The sequence below is a fragment of the Oncorhynchus masou genome, chromosome 9 (assembly GCF_036934945.1).
Source record: "Oncorhynchus masou masou isolate Uvic2021 chromosome 9, UVic_Omas_1.1, whole genome shotgun sequence".
In the NCBI taxonomy this organism is placed as follows: domain Eukaryota; kingdom Metazoa; phylum Chordata; class Actinopteri; order Salmoniformes; family Salmonidae; genus Oncorhynchus; species Oncorhynchus masou.
The window spans coordinates 85,986,250-85,999,028 of NC_088220.1; the positions used below are offsets into that span (position 1 = coordinate 85,986,250).

At 45.7% G+C, this 12,779-nt stretch overlaps 1 protein-coding gene across 1 annotated transcript in view; it reads left to right on the forward strand.

The window, feature by feature from the left end:
- The first annotated feature begins 2,996 nt into the window (after window positions 1-2,996).
- The window catches only part of LOC135545120 (rho guanine nucleotide exchange factor TIAM1-like), a 154,524-nt gene continuing 144,741 nt past the window's right edge, over window positions 2,997-12,779 (forward strand). The window contains 1 exon segment of the mRNA XM_064972752.1: window positions 2,997-3,133. The gene's annotated coding sequence lies outside the window, so the exon portion shown is untranslated.

Here is a 12,779-nt window from a genome sequence, read left to right on the forward strand (position 1 = left end):
AAGTAGTGTACTACATAGGGCTCTGGTCTGAAGTAGTGTACTACATAGGGCTCTGAAGTAGTGTACTACATAGGGCTCTGGTCTGAAGTAGTGTGTACTACATAGGGCTCTGGTCTGAAGTAGTGTACTGCATAGGGCTCTGAAGTAGTGTACTACATAGGGCTCTGGTCTGAAGTAGTGCACTACATAGGGCTCTGGAGTAGTGTACTACATAGTCCTCTGGTCTGAAGTAGTGTACTGCATAGGGCTCTGGTCTGAAGTAGTGCACTACATAGGGCTCTGGTCTGAAGTAGTGTACTACATAGGGCTCTGAAGTAGTGTACTACATAGGGCTCTGGTCTGAAGTAGTGTACTACATAGGGCTCTGGTCTGAAGTAGTGTACTACATAAGTAGTGTACTGCTCTCTGGTCTGAAGTAGTGTACTACATAGGGCTCTGGTCTGAAGTAGTACATAGGGCTCTGGAGTAGTGTACTACATAGTGCTCTGGTCTGAAGTAGTGCACTACATAGGGCTCTGGTCTGAAGTAATGTACTACATAGGGATCTGGTCTGAAGTAGTGTACTACATAGGGCTCTGAAGTAGTGTACTGCATAGGGCTCTGGTCTGAAGTAGTGTACTACATAGGGCTCTGGTCTGAAGTAGTGCACTACATAGGGCTCTGGAGTAGGGCTCTGGTCTGAAGTAGTGTACTGCATAGGGCTCTGGTCTGAAGTAGTGCACTACATAGGGCTCTGGTCTGAAGTAGTGTACTACATAGGGCTCTGAAGTAGTGTACTACATAGGGCTCTGGTCTGAAGTAGTGTACTACATAGGGCTCTGGTCTGAAGTAGTGTACTACATAGGGCTCTGAAGTAGTGTACTGCATCTCTGGTCTGAAGTAGTGTACTACATAGGGCTCTGGTCTGAAGTAGTGCACTACATAGGGCTCTGGAGTAGTGTACTACATAGTGCTCTGGTCTGAAGTAGTGCACTACATAGGGCTCTGGTCTGAAGTAATGTACTACATAGGGCTCTGGTCTGAAGTAGTGTACTACATAGGGCTCTGAAGTAGTGTACTACATAGGGCTCTGGTCTGAAGTAGTGTACTACATAGGGCTCTGGTCTGAAGTAGTGTACTACATAGGGCTCTGAAGTAGTGTACTGCATAGGGCTCTGGTCTGAAGTAGTGTACTACATAGGGCTCTGGTCTGAAGTAGTGTACTACATAGGGCTCTGGTCTGAAGTAGTGTACTACATAGGGCTCTGGTCTGAAGTAGTGTACTGGGCTCTGAAGTAGTGTACTACATAGGGCTCTGGTCTGAAGTAGTGTACTACATAGGGCTCTGGTCTGAAGTAGTGTACTGCATAGGGCTCTGAAGTAGTGTACTACATAGGGCTCTGGTCTGGAGTAGTGTACTACATAGTGTTCTGGTCTGACTACATAAGGCTCTGGTCTGAAGTAGTGTACTAAATAGGGCTCTGGTCTGAAGTAGTGTACTGCATAGGGCTCTGGTCTGAAGTAGTGCACTACATAGGGCTCTGGTCTGAAGTAGTGTACTGCATAGGGCTCTGGTCTGGAGTAGTGTACTACATAGGGCTCTGGTCTGAAGTAGTGTACTGCATAGGGCTCTGGTCTGAAGTAGTGTACTACATAGAGCTAGTAGTGCACTACATAGGGCTCTGGTCTGAAGTAGTGCACTACATAGGGCTCTGGTCTGAAGTAGTGCACTACATAGGGCTCTGGTCTGAAGTAGTGTACTACATAGGGCTCTGGTCTGAAGTAGTGTACTACATAGAGCTCTGGTCTGAAGTAGTGCACTACATAGGGAATAGAATAGGATGCCATTTGGGACTAAACCCTTATCCAGATGGCCTTTTGTCTTATCCAGATGGTATCTATTTTGTACATCTGTTTATATTGTCTGACCACAACATAAATATTGTTCACGCCTGGTTTGTTATCTTACATGTTAATAAGGGTGACTGCTTCGTTCCTCACGGCCAACGGGCTCTGTTCAGTTGACACGAGTGAGTCCAGTGCTACCGGCCGGCCACTTGACTCCACACTGCATGATACAATGTTGTCTGCTTCTCATGATCCCTCCCCTTACAGCCTGAGAGTATTACTGGTGAAGACAACGTTTAGTATTGTGTCTTCTAACATTAGAAACCAACTGGAAACAGTTTACCTTCTGAAGTTATAACCCCCTTTGCCTTGGTCGCTTCTCTGTGGTGATGGACATTTATTTTCTCCATTTAGATTTCTAGAAATTGATATTTTCTATCCACCGATTGGTCAAAATAATTGGACATTTTTGGGGGTTTTCCTCCCTTTTCTCCCCAATTTCAATCTTGTCATATCGTTGCAACTCCCCAACGGGCTCAGGGGAGAGGCGAAGGTCGAGTCATGCGTCCTCCGCAAACATGACCCGCCAAAACTGTGCTTCTTAACAACCTCTCGCTTAACCCGGAAGGCAGCTGCACCAATGTGTCAGAGGAAACACCATCCAACTGACTACCGGAGTCAGCCTGCAGGCGCCTGGGCCGCCACAAGGAGACGCTAGAGCCCGATGAGCCAAGTAACTATGGGATTCCCGGTCACGGCCGGTTGTGACACTGCCTGGGATCGAACCTGGGTCTGGAGTGGCGCTTTAGACCGCTGCGCCACTCAGGAGGCCCAATTTTACATTATTTTAAACTAACAGATTATCCAACACTGAGTGATTTGTTTATTAGTTGCTTGACTGTCTGAAGAATTGGTTGGATTACATATAAAATAAAGAAATGAAAACATATTCCTATTAAATAAGGTTGTGTGTCAGTGATTGATTTGTATAGGTGTAGTCTCGGTGTATTTATTGATTATGCACAGTTTACACAAACACACAGATGTAGAGGTGTCCCGGACTCCCGACTCCGATTGGCTCGAGCAAGAATTTAGTGTCACTCTCGTCATCCACTCGCGCGCAGTCTCCGCTGTCTAAGGGCCGCGCGCCCCGCCCTCACCTCGCGGCGTGAAAACAACATGGTAGAGGAAACACGCAGCTTCTAGCGGAACAGACAGTCTGGCGATGGCATGTTCTACACAGCGGGTCCCAATTCACCGCACACACTGGACGACAACCACAATAATCACCTGAGAGTAATGACAGGTACGTTTTTAAAATGTATTTTTGAATATAGTGTTTTTGTTGTTAGTTTTTCTTCTCATGTGAGGATAAATGAGCTTGATGTTTGACGCCTTGGTATAGCCCCCCCCCGGCTGCTAGAGACCAGTTTGAATTCCGGTGACCGCGTCAATAATAAGGCATGAGACTTTTCTCTTCTCGTATCTTGTACGGATAGGCTAAACGCGCAGGTACGCTGCCGGGTGTTTCTCATATAGCAGTGCTTTTCAACTGACATTACTGCATGAGCCATGTCCACTTGTTTTGTATTCATAATGGATGGATGCATGTGCCCATTGCTCTGCCACCACCACATGAATGGCATAGTTGCCTAGATAGCCTATAGATCAGTAGGCTACATTGGGCAACACTTCACAATGTTGTCGACTCCAGTCCCCCCCCCCCCCCCCCCCCCCCCCGTGGCTATTTTGAGAGGTAAACAGTGTCATGTCTGTGCGTCTTCATTACTGAATGGAGGAGTTCACGGTGACACTGACAGACAGCAGTAGACAGACATGCCTGCCTTGCTACAGGTGTTCTAATCAAACCTGACGGCAGTCTATTGTAAGCGATTGATTAAACCAAATGCACACTGGACATAAAACATGCACAACCTGTAGAGTACGATCTGTAAACATGTGTATTGATTTGACAATGTGTTTGGAAACAAACTAGGATTCTGGTGGGTGTAATATATATGAGAGAGAAATGAATGGTCTCGGAATGACTTGGTGTGGTAGAATGAGGATGGACAACAAGTATTTGATACACTGCCGATTTTGCAGGTTTTCCTACTTACAAAGCATGTAGAGGTCTGTAATTTTTATCATAGGTACACTTCAACTGTGAGAGACGGAATCTGAAACAAGAATCCAGAAAATCACATTGTATGATTTTTAAGTAATGAATTTGCATTTTATTCCATGACATAAGTATTTGATACATCAGAAAAGCAGAACTTCATATTTGGTACAGAAACCTTGTGTACATCAACAATATTCATGAGAATAATGATACATTAAAGCAATAGTAGTAGACCAGTGTCAACCTGACTGAGAAGACACATGACATGGTATGAAAGACAAAACAAGATGGGAAATATTATTGACATTGCACTTTTCACAGGCTGTCCCTCAGGTTGTGGCAGGAGGACACACATTTGGCTGCCAAAACATTGTCTTTTCACCCAATAAATATTAGGTTTTTTTTCTTCATCTTTTTATAGTTTCAAATTCTTTGTACTGAATAATAATTTCAGGAAAGAAAGATTCTCTGGCTCACATGACTATTGGAACGGCCTGTTCTCTTGGTATTTACCATGAGGTCCCAAATGGTAGACTATTCTCTACAGCAGTGTTGTCCAACTTGAGTCCTCCAGTATCCCCCCCCCCCCCAACTCGGGTCCTTCAGTATCCCCCCCAGCCCAACTCCTCCAGGGTCCTTCAGTATCCCCCCCCAACTCGGGTCCTTCAGTATCCCCCCAACTTGGGTCCTTCAATCCCCCCCAACTCGGGTCCTTCAGTATCCCCCCCCAACTCCCCCCCCAACTCGGGTCCTTCAGTATCCCCCCCAACTCGGGTCCTTCAGTCCTTCATCCCCCCCCCAACTCGGGTCCTTCAGTATCCCCCCCCCAACTCGGGTCCTTCAGTATCCCCCCCAACAGCCCAACTTGGGTCCTCCAGTATCCCCCCCCAACTTGGGTCCTCCAGTATCCCCCCCAACTTGGGTCCTCCAGTATCCCCCCCCCAACTTGGGTCCTCCAGTATCCCCCCCAACTTCCTCCAGGGTCCTTCAGTATCCCCCCCCCCAACTCGGGTCCTTCAGTATTCCCCCCCCCAACCCCCGGGTCCTTCAGTATCCCCCCCAACTCGGGTCCTTCAGTATCCCCCCCCCAACTTGGGTCCTCCAGTATCCCCCCCCCAACTCGGGTCCTTCAGTATCCCCCCCAACTCGGGTCCTTCCTTCAGTATCCCCCCCCCCAACTCGGGTCCTTCAGTATCCCCCCCAACTCGGGTCCTCCAGTATCCCCCCCCTTGGGTCCTCCAACTCGGGTCCTTCAGTATCCCCCCCCCCCAACTTGGGTCCTCCAGTATCCCCCCCCCAACTCGGGTCCTTCAGTATCCCCCCCAACTCGGGTCCTTCAGTATCCCCCCCAACTCGGGTCCTTCAGTACCCCCCCCAACTCGGGTCCTTCAGTATCCCCCCCAACTCGGGTCCTTCAGTATCCCCCCCCTTCAGTATCCCCCCCAACTCGGGTCCTTCAACCCCCCCAACTCGGGTCCTTCAGTATCCCCCCAACTCGGGTCCTCCAGTATCCCCCCCCCAACTTGGTCCTCCAGTCCTCCAGTATCCCCCCCCCCAACTCGGGTCCTTCAGTATCCCCCCCAACAGCCCAATCCCCCCCAACTTGGGTCCTCCAGTCCCCCCCCCAACTCCAGTATCCCCCCAACAGCCCAACTTGGGTCCTCCAGTATCCCCCCCAACTTGGGTCCTCCAGTATCCCCCCCCAACTCGGGTCCTCCAGTACGCCCCAACTCGGGTCCTCCAGTACGCCCCAACTTGGGTCCTCCAGTAAACCCCAACAGCCCAACTCCGGTCCAACAGGACATATTGTTGTTGAGGCCCGAACAAGCACACCTGACTGTCAACTAATCATCAAGCCCTTGACAAGTTGAATCAGGTGTTTTTTGTTGTTGTTGTTTGTAGCTTCAACAAAAATGTATGCTGGGGGGGGGGGTCTAAAGTAGTGCACTATGTAGGGAATAGGGAGCCATTCTGGTCAAAAGTAGTGCACTATATAGGGAATAGGGCGCCATTTTGGTCTAAAGTAGTGCACTATGGTCTAAAGTAGTGCACTATGTAGGGAATAGGGAGCCATTCTGGTCAAAAGTAGTGCACTATGTAGGGAATAGGAAGCCATTCTGGTCAAAAGTAGTGCACTATGTAGGGAATAGGGAGCCATTCTGGTCAAAAGTAGTGCACTATGTAGGGAATAGGGAGCATATCTGGTCAAAAGTAGTGCACTGTGTAGGGAATAGGGAGCCATTCTGGTCAAAAGTAGTGCACTATGTAGGGAATAGGGAGCATTTCTGGTCAAAAGTAGTGCACTGTGTAGGGAATAGGGAGCCATTCTGGTCAAAAGTAGTGCACTGTGTAGGGAATAGGGAGCCGTTTGTTCCACGGCCCTTCTCTCCAGCTACAATCAGATGTAGACTAACTACTGGAGGCAGCTCAGGATCTTTCATTTGAACCACACACTGAAGAATGTCGACTGCAGGTCATCTGATCATTTGTTGGCTTTTCAGCAACACCTAAGGACTTGTCTGGTAGACAAACCGAGCTTTTGTTTCACTTTTTTTCCCTTGTGTATAAAGCATGTACTACCCCAAACACAGATGATTGCTTGAAATGTGCATATTTTAGATCCTTTAAAAAAAAAAAAAAAAAGTACTTTGTGTGAATAATTCATATTTTATCCCACCTTCACATAACTGCTTGTTCATGTCATTTGCAAAGTGGAGAGTAGTAAACACTGTAGTGTTGTTGTTCTGTTTGTTCTGCTCCAGACAAACTTTTTTTTCTTCCTCCCCCTGAGTGTTTTGTTCTACTGTAGACTAACTTTGTTCTGTCCAGCTGCAGCGTTGCTATGGGCCCTGGTCCTAAGTAGTTCACCAGAAAGCAATAGGGTTCAATTTGAACCGCGAAATGTTGTTTGTGGCTCTGTTTGTTCTGAACACCAGCCAAACTGTACAGTCCCTTCTCTGTAAGGCAGATTTAAAATAAAATAACTTTATTTTTCTTTACAAACGGACTCTTATGAAATAATTTATAAATCAAAAATAATAACATGTAATCATTTTACATTTTAAATGCCAAACATTTAAAAAGGCCAGCCTTCACTTGGATATAAGTTGCAATGTAAATGTCGAAGAGGATCTTTATGTAGCAGATGTTGGGGGACCATCCATTCCCTTGTGGAGGGACGTTTGGTATTGTCGTCACTGCAACGATGCATTCAGTAGGCCTGAATTATAATCCCAAATCAATCGACTCCAACTCTGTTATTTCCATAATTAACATCATTCAGACCCCATTGAAGTTATGACGTTAGATAAGGAAGCCCCCCGCTAAGGAAGCCTTGCCCTGCTAAGAAAGCCCTGCTCTGCTAAGAAAGCCCTTCTACAACACACCCTCTTTTTCCTTAAATTCTATATATTTTTTTGCAATAGTTGTTGAACGGAAGTACATGTGATTGGATGGGAGAAAATATCTTCATTATTTTCTATCTTTTGGTGTTTTATTTTTGAAGTTCATTCCATTGAACTTTATCATGACAATGACCCATAGGAGTTTGAAAAACAAGACAAAAGAGATCAGGGACCGTTAGATTGAACTGGTCTATTATCCATAGTTATCTCTCCCTACAGACTACAGTGTGCTGGAGAGATGTTTTCATGGAGGAGAGAGCGAGGTCTTCCCAGGTCTATGTCCCAAATGGCACCCTGTTCCCTCCATAGTGCACCCTGTTCCCTCCATAGTGCACCCTGTTCCCTCCATAGGGCACCCTGTTCCCTACATAGGGCACCCTGTTCCCTCCATAGTGCACCCTGTTCCCTCCATAGTGCACCCTGTTCCCTCCATAGTGCACCCTGTTCCCTCCATAGTGCACCCTGTTCCCTCCATAGTGCACCCTGTTCCCTCCATAGGGCACCTTGTTCCCTCCATAGTGCACCCTGTTCCCTCCATAGTGCACCCTGTTCCCTCCATAGTGCACCCTGTTCCCTCCATAGTGCACCCTGTTCCCTCCATAGTGCACCCTGTTCCCTCCATAGGGCACCCTGTTCCCTCCATAGGGCACCCTGTTCCCTCCATAGTGCACCCTGTTCCCTCCATAGTGCACCCTGTTCCCTCCATAGTGCACCCTGTTCCCTCCATAGTGCACCCTGTTCCCTCCATAGTGCACCCTGTTCCCTCCATAGTGCACCCTGTTCCCTCCATAGTGCACCCTGTTCCCTCCATAGTGCACCCTGTTCCCTCCATAGTGCACCCTGTTCCCTCCATAGTGCACCCTGTTCCCTCCATAGTGCACCCTGTTCCCTCCATAGTGCACCCTGTTCCCTACATAGTGCACCCTGTTATACTACTGTTAACCAGGGCCCATTGGGTGTGCTGTATAGGGGACTAATATAGTGCACCACTGTTAACCAGGACCCATTGCCCAATGGGCTGCTGTATAGAGGACTAATATAGTGCACTACTGTTAACCAGGGCCCGTTGGGTGTGCTGTATAGGGGACTAATATAGTGCACTACTGTTAACCAGGGTCCGTTGGGTGTGCTGTATAGGGGACTAATATAGTGCACTACTGTTAACCAGGGTCCATTGGGTGTGCTGTATAGGGGACTAATATAGTGGTTAACCAGGGTCCATTGGGTGTGCTGTATATAATATAGTGCACTACTGTTAACCAGGGTCCATTGGGTGTGCTGTATAGGGGACTAATATAGTGCACTACTGTTAACCAGGGTCCATTGGGTGTGCTGTATAGGGGACTAATATAGTGCACTACTGTTAACCAGGGTCCATTGGGTGTGCTGTATAGGGGACTAATATAGTGCACTACTGTTAACCAGGGTCCGTTGGGTGCTGTATAGGGGACTAATATAGTGCACTACTGTTAACCAGGGTCCATTGGGTGTGCTGTATAGGGGACTAATATAGTGCACTACTGTTAACCAGGGTCCATTGGGTGTGCTGTATAGGGGACTAATATAGTGCACTACTGTTAACCAGGGCCCATTGCCCAATGGGCTGCTGTATAGAGGACTAATATAGTGCACTACTGTTAACCAGGGTCCATTGGGTGTGCTGTATAGGGGACTAATATAGTGCACTACTGTTAACCAGGGTCCATTGCCCAATGGGTTCCATTTAGGACTCGGCCCCCAGACAGTCATGTTGACGCATTCTACCCAGACTGGCTAATTCTACTGGCCAAAAGTTTTCTTGTGAGAATTATCATCTCTCCCACTTTCCCTCTCTCCATCCATCCCAGAACAAGAGATTCTTTAGTACAGAGGAATGGGGGAGGACTCTGTTGCTGCCTCTCTGTGAGTGAGTTAAAAAATAAATAATAATAATCATTTAAATTCTGGGTAGGTATAGATGGAGGGAGAGAATTTAAAGGCTGGTGGATAGCCGATTAAGTTCAGTGCTGTTTTGGGATCAGTTTTGCCTTTTAGATCACAATGAATGAAATCACATGGAGAAGCTGGGACCTGATCCTAGTTCAGCGCGCCTACCCTGAAAAGCTTCATAGGCTGACATACGGCCCTAGACATGCTTCCATGTAGTAGTTATCAAGTGACGCATAAATAAGTAATTATATATTATATATACATACATACACACACTTACTTAGGTTGGAGTCATTAAAACTAATTTTTCAACCACTCCACAAATTTCTTGTTAACAAAGTATAGATTTGTCAGTTAGGACATCTACTTTGTGCATGACACAAGTCATTTTTAAAATTAGCCCTATATCGACATAACCTGAAAGGCCGCTCAGCAAGGAAGAAGCCACTGCTCCAAAACCACCATAAAAAAAAGCCAGACTACGGTTTGCAACTGCACATGGGGACAAAGATCATACTTTTTGGAGAAATGTCCTCTATTCTGATGAAACAAAATTAGAACTGTTTGGCCATAATGACCATCGTTATGTTTGGAGGAAAAAGGGGAGGCTTGCAAGCCGAAGAACACCAACCCAACCGTGAAGCACGGGGGTGGCAGCATCATGTCGTGGGGGTGCTTTGCTACAGGAGGACTGGTGCACTTCACAAAATAGATGGCATCATGAGGGAGTAAAATTATGTGGATATATTGAAGCAACATCTCAAGACATCAGTCAGGAAGTTAAAGCTTGGTCACAAATGGATCTTCCAAATGAACAATGACCCCAAGCATACTTCCAAAGTTGTGGCAAAATAGCTTAAGGACAACAAAGTCAAGGTATTGGAGTGGCCATCACAAAGCCCTGACCTCAATCCTATAGAACATTTGTGGGCAGAACTGTTTTAGTGTTGGTATGCGAGCAAGGAGGCCTACAAACCTGACTCAGTTACACCAGCTCTGTCAGGAGGAATGGGACAAAATTCACCCAACTTATTGTGGGAAGCTTGTAGAAGGCTACCCAAAAACTTTGACCCAAGTTAAGCCATATAAAGACAATGCTACCAAATACTAATTGAGTGTATGTAAACTTCTGACCCACTGGGAATGTGATGAAATGAATAAAAGCTGAAATGAATCATTCTCTACTATTATTCTGACATTTCACATTCTTAAAATAAAGTGGTGATCCTAACTGACCTAAAACAGGGACTTTTTACTAGGATTAAATGTCAGGAATTGTGAAAAACTGAGTTTAAATACATTTGGCTAAATATATTAACCTGAGGTCACAAACATATGTGGAACTCCTGCTTGCAAGTCATCTTATATCGTTGGGGGAATTTAAAAATCCTCTCAGTATATTCGTGTCAAGATGATCCACTCCGATGGTTGGCAGGGGAATGTGACCCCATTTTACTATGTGACAAACAAACGCGCGCACACAGACTGGGACATCCATGCTCTTACAGAGATATAGAACTTATGATGTAAGGGCAGGTTGGCTTGTGTTGCTGTAACGTTAAAGTGGTGTTGACACAGCGGGCAGGACTGTTTGTGTGTGTGTGTGTGTGTGTGTCTTTCTCACTAGTTCATTATTGTCCTCATTCCTTTCTTACTATTAAATGTCAATTGTTAGATTGTTTTCATTTTATTTCCAATCTGCACCACCATTAATTTGATGAGAGCGAGAGAGAGAGAGAGACGCAGAGAGAGAACGACACTGTGTGTGTGAGAGACCGTTTGGTTATCAGGCGTCTGTTTCCTAGTGTAACCCCAGGGTCTGTTTTAGTGTTGGTATGCAAAACTGCTTCTGGAAACACGTGATGTGTGTTGTCTCCCGGGATGGTTGTTTTCTGCAGCCATCATCTGACAAGGCAAGCAGCCTGAGGACATCGCTATGACAACTATGCTTCAGCCCTTTCGTTCGTTCACAGTTCTATTTTGGATCTCTTTCTCGTCCGCTCTCAGTTCTATTTTGGATCTCTTTCTCGTTCGCTCTCACACACGATTTTGATAATTAGCGGGTATCGGCCTATTTCTGCTCTGCATTCATTATTTGGTGTTTTACGTTGCACAAAGAAGATTTTTTTTTACATTTTATATTCTGCATGCAGAGTCTCTCAATTTAGTGTTTGTCCCATTTTTGTGAATTTTTGGTTTGTGAGTGAACCCCAGATCTCACAACCATAAAGGTCAATTGGTTCTATAACTGATTTTCAGCCAGATCCTAATTGGTATGTTGAATTTTATGTTCCTTTTGATGGCATAGAAGGTCCTTCTTGCCTTGTCTCTCAGATCGTTTGCACAGCTTTGTGGAAGTTACCTGTGGTGCTGATGTTTAGGCCAAGGTATGTATAGTTTATTGTTTGCTCTAGGGCAACGGTGTCTAGATGGAATTTGTATTTGTGGTCCTGGCGACTGAACCTTTTTTGTAACACCATTATTTTTGTCTTACTGACATTTCCTGTCAGGGCCCAGGTCTGGCAGAATCTGTGCAGAAGATCTAGGTGCTGCTGTAGGCCCTCCTTGGTTGGTGACAGAAGCACCGTGATCATCAGCAAACTGTACACATTTGACTTCAGATTCTAGTAGGGTGAGGCCGGGTGCTGCAGACTGTTCTAGTGCCCTCGCCAATTCGTTGATATATATGTTGAAGAGGGTGGGGCTTAAGCTGCATCCCTGTCTCACCCCACGGCCCTATGGAAAGAAATGTGTTTTTGTGCCAATTATAACCACACACTTGTTTTGTGTACATGGATCTTATAATGTTGTATGATTTTCCCCCCCCCAACACCACATTCCATCAATGTGTATAGGAGACCTTCATGCCAAATTGAGCAAAACTTTTTGAAATCAACAAAGCATGAAAAGATTGTTTTGCTTTGTTTGTCAATTAGGGTGTGCAGGGTGAATACGTGGTCTGTTTTACTGTAATTTGGTAAAAAGACCATTTGACTTTTGCTCAGTACATTGTTTTCATTGAGGAAATGTACAAGTCTGCTGTCCAATGATAATGCAGAGGATCTTCCCAAGGTTGCTTTTCACGCATATTCCACGGTAGTTATTGGGGTGAAATTTGTCTCACTTTTATGAATTGGGGTTGTCCTTGGTTCGAAATATTGGGGAAGATACCCGAGCTGAGGATGATGTTAAAAAGTTTAAGTATAGCTAATTGGAATTTGTGGTTTGTATATTTAATTTCAGATACCATCAAACCCACAGGCCTTTTTGGGTTGGAGGGTTTGTATTTTGTCCTGTAGTTCATTCAATGTAATTGAAGAATCTAGTGGGTTCTGGTAGTCTTTAAAACCTCTCAGGGCTGAGATCCTGCTAACGGGATCGATATGACAACAGCCAGTGAAAGTGTAGGGCGCCAAATTCAAAACAACAGAAATCCCATAACTATAATTCCTCAACATACATGTATTTTACACCATTTTAAAGATGCACTTCTT